We start from the raw sequence: 10,000 nt of genomic DNA on the forward strand, positions 1-10,000 counted from the left end.
GAGAACAGCTGTTTCAACATATCTTATAAAAGTAGGTTATTCCTCTGAAGTCCGTTTCTAATTGGCTGACAGTCAGTTCGACCAGGGGACTAGACATGCCTTGGCACAGAAAATGGGTGATAATAATGATTATTATTATTAAGTTCATCCATGGTGTTGGCGTCCTCCTATTACATTTGGCATTATTATTTAGTAAGCATTAATAATTCACTGGTCATTACCTATCCTAGAGGGTTATTCATTGCTCTTTAGTTTGTACATCCTCAGAACTTCATGTGTCTGTCTCAGTATCGTTGCTGTTATTTTGTACATCCTCAGTACCTATTGTGTCTGTCTCAGTATCATTGCTGTTAGTTTGTACATCCTCAGTACCTCATGTGTCTGTCTCAGTATCATTGCTGTTAGTTTGTACATCCTCAGTACCTCATGTGTCTGTCTCAGTATCATTGCTGTTAGTTTGTACATCCTCAGTACCTCATGTGTCTGTCTCAGTATGTTTGTACACCCCTCAGTACCTCATGTGTCTGTCTCAGTATCATTGCTGTTATTTTGTACATCCTCAGTACCTCATGTGTCTGTCTCAGTATGTTTGTACATCCTCAGTACCTCATGTGTCTGTCTCAGTAGCATTGCTGTTAGTTTGTACATCCTCAGTTCCTCATGTGTCTGTCTCAGTAGCATTGCTGTTAGTTTGTACATCCTCAGTTCCTCATGTGTCTGTCTCAGTAGCATTGCTGTTAATTTGTACTTCCTCAGTTCCTCATGTGTCTGTCTCAGTATCATTGCTGTTATTTTGTACATCCTCAGTACCTCGTGTGTCTGTCTCGGTATGTTTGTACATCTTCAGTACCTCATGTGTCTGTCTCAGTAGCATTGCTGTTAGTTTGTACATCCTCAGTTCCTCATGTGTCTGTCTCAGTAGCATTGCTGTTAATTTGTACTTCCTCAGTTCCTCATGTGTCTGTCTCAGTATCATTGCTGTTATTTTGTACATCCTCAGTACCTCATGTGTCTGTCTCAGTATGTTTGTACATCCTCAGTACCTCATGTGTCTGTCTCAGTAGCATTGCTGTTAGTTTGTACATCCTCAGTTCCTCATGTGTCTGTCTCAGTAGCATTGCTGTTAGTTTGTACATCCTCAGTTCCTCATGTGTCTGTCTCAGTAGCATTGCTGTTAATTTGTACTTCCTCAGTTCCCCATGTGTCTGTCTCAGTATCATTGCTGTTATTTTGTACATCCTCAGTACCTCGTGTGTCTGTCTCATTATCATTACTGTTAGTTTGTACATCCTCAGTTCCTCGTGTGTCTGTCTCAGTATCATTGCTGTTAGTTTGTACATCCTCAGTTCCTCATGTGTCAGTCTCAGTAGCATTGCTGTTAGTTTGTACATCCTCAGTTCCTCATGTGTCTGTCTCAGTATCATTGCTGTTAGTTTGTACATCCTCAGTACCTCATGTGTCTGTCTCAGTAGCATTGCTGTTAGTTTGTATATCCTCAGTACCTCATGTGTCTGTCTCAGTATGTTTGTACATCCTCAGTACCTCATGTGTCTGTCTCAGTATCATTGCTGTTAGTTTGTACATCCTCAGTTCCTCATGTGTCTGTCTCAGTATCATTGCTGTTATTTTGTACATCCTCAGTTCCTCATGTGCCTATCTCAGTCAGGTGTTTGAAGGAATAAGAGCTGCCACAAGAACCCATTCCTCTAAAAATCACAGTCACAGCGAAAAACTATTCCATGGATTCTAACATAATTTGTTGTAGAGAAAACATTACATAATCCTACCCAGATTCTGGGACTCTTGAGCTATTCCTCTTGAAATTCGGAGACATTTTTAGATTGAGGCTATAATAAGCAGTTATTCTGAGGAATATGGGATGGGCTGTTTCTCGTGGATATCAAGGGGAGCAATGCTCAGAAGACTATCAAAGATATTTTTATGTAGGGGTGTCAAAAAGTAATTCTTTGAGGGTTCTGAGATATTTTCTGGTAAAGATACCCTCAATCAATCCTCTGAAGATTCTGTAACATTTTCTGGTAAAGATGCCCTCAATCAATTCTTGGAAGATTCTGAAACCTTTCCTGGTAAAGATGCCCTCAATCAATTCTTGGAAGATTCTGAAACCTTTCCTGGTAAAGATGCCCTCAATCAATTCTTGGAAGTCTCTGAAACATTTTCCGGTAAAGATGCCCTCAATCCATCTACTGAAGATTCTGAAAAATATTTTGGTAAAGATGCCCTCAATCAATTCTTAGAAGATTCTGAAACATTTTCCGGTAAATATGCCCTCAATCAATCCACTGAAGATTCTGAAACATATTTTGGTAAAGATGCCCTTAATCAATCCTCTGAAGCTTGTGAAAATTTTTTGGTAGAGACGCCTAAGAGTAGTTTCCTGAAGATTCTGAGACATTTTGTGGTAAAGATCCCCTCAATCAGTCCACTGAAGATTATGAGACAATTTCGAGTACAGATGCACTCATCAATCCACCGAAGATCCAGAGACATTTTCTGATAAAGATGCCGAAGATCAATGCATTGAAGATTCTGAGATATTTTCTGGTAAAGATGCCTAAGATCATTCTTCTGAAGATTCTGGAACATTTTCTGGTAAAGATGCTCTCAATAAATCCTCTGAAGATTCTGAAACATTTTCTAATAAAGATGCCCTCAATCAATCTACTGAAGATTCTGAAACATATTTTGGTAAAGATGTCTTCAATCAATCCTCTGAAGATTCTGAAACCTTTTCTGGTAAAGATGCCCTTAATCAATTCTTGGAAGATTCTGAAACATTTTCCGGTAAAGATGCCCTCTGAAGTTTGTGAAACATTTTTGGTAGAGACGCCTAAGAGTAGTTTCCTGAAGATTCTGAGACATTTTGTGGTAAAGATCCCCTCAATCAGTCCACTGAAGATTATGAGACAATTTCGAGTACAGATGCACTCATCAATCCACCGAAGATCCAGAGACATTTTCTGATAAAGATGCCGAAGATCAATGCATTGAAGATTCTGAGATATTTTCTGGTAAAGATGCCTAAGATCATTCTTCTGAAGATTCTGGAACATTTTCTGGTAAAGATGCTCTCAATAAATCCTCTGAAGATTCTGAAACATTTTCTAATAAAGATGCCCTCAATCAATCCTTTGAAGATTCTGAAACATTTTCTAATAAAGATGCCCTCAATCAATCCTTTGAAGATTCTGAAACATTTTCTAATAAAGATGCCCTCAATCAATCCTTTGAAGATTCTGAAACATTTTCTGGTAAAGATGCCCTCAATTAATCTACTGAAGATTCTGAGAAATTTTCTGGGAAAGATGCCTAAGAGTAATCTTCTGAAGATTCTGAGACACCTTGTGGCAAAGATGACCTCAAGAAACCTTTTCTAATAAAGATGCCGAAGATCAATCCATTGAAGATTCAGAGACATTTTCTGGTAAAGATGAATAAGATTATTCTTCTGAAGACTGAAACATTTTCTGGTAAAGATGCTCTCAATAAATCCTCTGAAGATTCTGAAACATTTTCTGGTAAAGATGCCCTCAATCAATCCTTTGAAGATTCTGAAACATTTTCTGGTGAAGATGCCCTCAAACAATCCTTAGAATATTTTGAAACATTTTCAAGTAAAGATGCCCTCAATCAATCCCCTAAAGATTCTGAAACCTTCTCTGGTAATGATTCCCTCAATCAATACTCTTAAGATTCTGGAACATTTTTTGGTAAAGATGCTCTCAATAAATACACTGAAGATTCTGAAACATTTTCTAGTAAAGATGCCCTCAATCAATCCTCTGGAGATTCTGAAATATTTTCTGGTAAAGATGCCTTCTATCAATCCTTTGAAGATTCTGAAACATTTTCTGGTTAAGATACCCTCAATCAATCCTCTGAAGATTCTTAAAAAGTTTCTGGTAAAGATGCCCTTAATCAATCCTTTGAAGATTCTGACACATTTTCTGGTTAAGTTGCCTTCAATCAATCCTCTGAAGATTCTGAAATATTTCCTGGTAAAGATACCCTCAATCAATCCTCTGAAGATTCTGAAAAAATTTTTGGTAAAGATGCCCTCAATCAATCCTTTGAAGATTTTGAAACATTTCCTGGTAAAGATGCCCTCACTCAATCCTCTGAAGATTCTGAAAAAGTTTCTGGTAAAGATGCCCTCAATCAATCCTTTGAAGATTCTGAAACATTTCCTGGTAAATATGCTCTCAATCATCCTCTAAAGATTCTGAGACATTCTCTGGTAAAGATGCTCTCAATCAATCCTCTGAAGATTCTGAAGCATTATCTGGTAAAGATGCCGAAGATCATTTGTCTGAAGATTGAGACGTTTTCTGATACAGTCAGAGGACAAATATATAAATAATCTACCCACTGGAAGTTTGTGTGGCCTTTACTAACAACATCAGACTGTACAGGGGGAAACAGCTTTATGAGTTTGCAAATAATTAGAATGACTTATTAACCTTTGGAAGTTTTATATACACACGAGTTATTTAACAACCTAAGGAAGGAAAACCCGATGAAAATAAAATCGACCACAGAATAAGTAAATGCTGAAACTACTCTAATTCCAAGATACTTTTGATATGTACAACATGATTATAATACATACATTCATAAGGAGAACCTACAAAACAATAAAACAGTTAGTAAAAAGGTAAATACACTTTATTAGAATGAAAAATTAATGAAGAAATCAATATGAAACCTGAAAGAGCGTGAAAGAATTAGAGAAAAAGATAGAAGATCTTCAGGCAAAGACATTGCTATCCTTGTTCTCCAGAGCAACCTCGGACCAAGACAGCAGGCCACATTGCTCTTGCTCAGCTATACATTTCAAACTTTCCACAGAGTTTTTCTAAAGCTTTTCCGAGCTTCGTTAAGCTTTTAGAAAACGAACAAGACTACACAGAAGCCACTCCAGCAATAAGCTCTATTTTTTTTCTAAATATGATTAGGCACCATATAATGTAGCATTAGGTCTTTTTAAATACATTGGTAAACTAGTCTAATCATAGCATTTAGTTCATCTAGATGTATTTCTAAGCGGCTGTAAACATAGTTTTTTGTCCATTTAAACATGAATTCACAAGCCTCTAAGCATTGGGTTTAGCCTTTCTATATACAGACTTTTTAAACCCATCAAAAGCATTAATTGTGTAGATGATATACAGATCACAGCTTTTCTAAACATATATTCCGTCTGCGCCGGAAATATATTACTCAAGTCCTAGGCATCTATATATGCACTTCTAAGCTTATATTTCAACTACTCTAAACATCTTTCAACTTTTTAAAAACAAAGTTCACAATTCTACATCTATCTATGCACACTTCTTGTCATTTATAAAACAATATTTTAGTCCATCTACGATCTGTGTGTTGAACCTAAATATATATTTTAGCCTAACTAAAAGCTATGCGATGACTCAAGACGTAAGTCTTGGCCATCTAAAAACTAATTTCTCGTTCCAAACGTTAGTTTTAGTCCGTCCAAATTTCTAAAATTCGGCATCTGTGCCACCTAAAACTAATCTAAGCACGCCTTCATGCCCTTCTAAACTATTCTTTTCAATTTTTAGAAATATGATTTTCTAACCAATGCTTCTGTCTGTCTATAGTTGCCGCAAAGATTCCGGCCGAAATAAGCCACGCCCCCTGATGACGACATAGCCAATTACGTTGTCTCGGGAGACGTCATGATTGGCAATGTTGTCATCAGGAGGCGTGGCTTATTTCACCCGGATGCTCTGTGGCGACTATAGTCAAGAGCTACACATACCTATGAAAATAGACTAGCTTTTCTAAACATACCATCAAATAAATCTAAACACTGAAATTTAGCAGCTTTAAACATAACTATATAATTATAGTTACATAATTACTTATAAAAATATATTCATATAATTACATAATTATAGTTATGTAGAAACTAGCTTTTCTAAACACAACATTGAATAAACCTAAACACTAAAATTTAGCAGCTTTAAACCTGATTATATAATTATGGCTATATAATCAAATAATCATAAAAATCTATTCATAGCATTACATAACAATAGTTATATAATCATATAAATATAATTATATAATTAGATTCTATATAAATATAACTATATAATTCTATAAATATAATCATATATATAATTATATAATTATAATCTATATAATTATACTCTATATAAATATAACTATATAATCTTATAAATATAATCATATAAACATAATTATATAGTTAGATTCTATATGAATATAACAATAATTCTATAAACATAATTATAGAAATATAATTAAATGACCTAATTATATAAACATCATATTTACATAATTACATAATTATCTAATCATAAAAAATTTTGCGATATCTAAACACAGTTTCTGGCAGGCCTCTACACAGCGCAAATCTCTTCTAAACACAACAGCTTTTAGCAATTTACACGATAGTTCTAAACAGAGACATCTAAACACCACTCACGGATCATTTAGACACAGAAGCGTCATCAGGCAATGCCAATTCTAATTCTAAATCTATTATTTTATTTTGATTTTCGGTGAAAAATTTTTTTCGATTGCTAAATTTTGGGTCGTGACGTCATAATCGGTTTGGTAAGTGTATATTTAAGAATATTGATTATGACCTGGTTTAAAAAAAGAATTAGAATAAAATAAATTAATGTATAATAAAATTGTAAATTGAAATAAATCTGTTTAAAAATTTTTGATTTTCGGTGAAAATTTTTTTCGATCGCTAAATTTCGAGTCATGACATCATAATCAGTTTGGTAAGTATATATTTGAAAGTATTGATTATGACCTGGTTTTTACACACACACAAAAAAAAATTTATGATAAAATTGTAAATTTAAATAAATCTATGTCTAATATTTTTTTGATTTTCGATGAAAATTTTTGTCGAATGTTAAATTTTGGGTCGTGACGTCATAATCGGTTTGGTAAGTGTATATTTAAAAATATTGATTATGACCTGGTTTTTGCAAGAGAAAAAAAAAATGATGTTTAATAAAAGTTGTAAATTTAAATAAATCTGTAATATTTATTTGATTTTCGATGAAAAAATATTTAATTGTTAAATTTTGGGCCGTAACATCCTAATTGTTTTGGTAAATGTATATCTAAAAATATTATGACTTGGATTCTAAGAACCAAAAATCAATGTATAATAAAAGTAATAAACTTAAATAATGAAAATTAAAAAAAAAAAATTAAATTGTCTAATAAATTTTGGTTTTAATGTTTATGAGAATCAAGGTCACATATTGAACTATTTAAATACCAATCATCAAAATAAAAAAAAATTAATGAATAAAATTTCACTATTAAATACTGTTTTCATCAATACTTACAGTTAATTACTCTAGTATTAGTTATCATTAAAATAACTCAAGTTAATGGTAATTAGTCCCTGCTAATTGATGATAATGTTAATGTCACACTTAAAATACTATTGCTAAGAAAGCTTAATAACTAATTTTTGTCGGTAAGGAAACAACCAAGTTACTAATGGATGTTAATAATTCAATAACAACTTAATAACTAGAACCGGATTATTAACTGTTAATAACGAAAGGCAAGGTTACCAATTGCATCAATCACTCCATAAGACTTCTAATATAAAGCAAACTCACCGAGTTAATTGGAAAGCCGTTAAATAAAAAAGAATTTAAAGCGACCAAAACAGACGCCATTTTGGTTAGCACCCTTAGGCAACAACAAATTACAAATGGCTGCCCTTGGCAAGGTCTCATCACCCTTTGGAGGACTCCTCCCAAGTCCATGCTTACAGCTTGTCCTCAGGGGGGGACAACAGATAAGGTAAGGATTGAATCAAAGGAATAGGTAATGCTTGGCATTAAAAAAAAAGTGCTTTGTCAGCAAGCACATCCAAAGAAGAGTAAAGCAAGAATTTTGGAATGAAAATATAAGTTGTGGAATTATCAGGAAGAGAACGAGGAACCACGCATTTGAGGACGGAATAATGGGATGCAAGGGATAAGGAATAAACATATAAGGAAAGCAATTATAAGATAGAGCTAGAGAAAGACAAGAGAAAAGGGAGACCAAAAGTACCACAGAATCAGAGATTCTTGAGAGAATTTAGAGAGGAGAAAAAACAAAGCTAAAGAATAATGAAGACAGGTATGAATATAAAGTTGAGAGAGAGAGAGAGAGAGAGAGAGAGAGAGAGAGAGAGAGAGAGAGAGAGAGAGAGAGAGAGAGAGAGAGAGAGAGAGAGAGAGAGATCACAAGGAAAAGGCAAGTCATAGAACGGAATGATGGAAGGTGACACAAGGCCCAGTGGGGAATAAGATGAAAAGAGAGACATAGGTAGCCATTTTCAAGAGCCTGACAGAGAGAGAGAGAGAGAGAGAGAGAGAGAGAGAGAGAGAGAGAGAGAGAGAGAGAGAGAGAGAGCATAAAAAACACAGAGGAGGAGAGGACGGAACAAAACACGCTGAGCAAGGAGATGTAGCACATGGAACAGGAAATTATGAAAAAAAAAAAGGGAGCCACAGAGACAGAGCCATTTTTTCAAGAGCCAGATAAACAGAGACAGAGCCAGAGGATCACTCTAAACAACTTACACGGCGTGCTTGTAGGATTCTTTCTCTGAAGGGTTGGACAGGAGCTTTCGCATGTCCGGGTGACTCAGGCGCACATTGCTGAGAGGCGGAGAATAGATTATGCAGAGACTACTGTGACAATGGTATAAATATACGTTCTATCTTACATACGTACATACTAACGAATATATACACTTTTATACGTGTATGTATACGTACATTTATGCGTTAGCGTAAAAGTATATGTACTACTGTATGTATATATATATATGTGTGTGTATATATATATATATATATATATATATATATATATATATATATATATATATATATATATATATATGTACATATATATGTATATAGGTACATATATGTATGTATATATACATATATACATATATATAACTATAAATATATATATATATTTATATATATATATATATATATATATATATATATATGCACACACAGTAGTACACACTCTTTTACGCTCACGCATAAAAGTATGTATATACTCATGTGTGTGTATATATATATATATATATATATATATATATATATATATGTGAACGCAAAAATGTGTGTACTACTGTGTATATATATATATATATATATATATATATATATATATATATATATATATATATATATATATATATATATATATATATATATATATATATATATATCAAAACATGTTACCAAAACATTAATATATAAAAACTCTACTTAGACATCATGCATACATTTATCTACTTCTACATAGAAAACATATAGTTCTATATCAATCAAAAATTAAGATTATTACCATTGGTTCACCACCTGAAATAATGACAAATTAAAAGAGCAAGACAATAAATGAATATATCACATACAATTAATGAAATATAATTCTTATAAGTGGGATAAATGGGTATATATAAGTCCATGTATATTAACAAAAGACAAACTAATGTAAATATTAAATATTAAATCATTCAATACATTAAATGTTATTTTTATTTCAAGGTACCAGTATTTACTGGTGACAGGTAAAGAAAATGGTATGATCCCTATAACAGTGGTTATATCATAAGTATTTAAAGAAAACGGGATAATTATATTCATAGAAAACGGGTAAAGTCAGGGAACTGGAGGAGAGACCAAAGTAAATCTCTTGAGGGACCCAAATTTTCATTATAAGTTCTCAACAAAACTTCAGTCTGAAAAGCACTTAGGGAAAATGGATGCATATGGGGGACTAAGCTAAAATTCAGTCTTTTATGGATGATTATTTTTAATATACCTGAGACCATAGAGTAATATAATTCATTATCATCATATGCTAAAAACGGCACAATTATTGGTTGAGTGTTTGAGGATAATGCTGGTAAAATGTATAAGTTTGTAAAAAAAAAAAA

General features: G+C 33.2%; 1 long non-coding RNA gene across 1 annotated transcript in view; it reads right to left on the reverse strand.

Moving 5' to 3' along the window:
- LOC137625721 (uncharacterized) overlaps nucleotides 1-10,000 on the reverse strand; it is a 72,420-nt gene that overhangs the window by 3,323 nt on the left and 59,097 nt on the right. The window contains exon 3 of the long non-coding RNA XR_011040884.1: nucleotides 8,622-8,699. This is a non-coding gene — a long non-coding RNA (uncharacterized lncRNA). The remainder of the gene's footprint in view (nucleotides 1-8,621; nucleotides 8,700-10,000) is intronic.

The sequence above is a fragment of the Palaemon carinicauda genome, chromosome 32, assembly GCF_036898095.1.
Source record: "Palaemon carinicauda isolate YSFRI2023 chromosome 32, ASM3689809v2, whole genome shotgun sequence".
Classification (NCBI taxonomy): domain Eukaryota; kingdom Metazoa; phylum Arthropoda; class Malacostraca; order Decapoda; family Palaemonidae; genus Palaemon; species Palaemon carinicauda.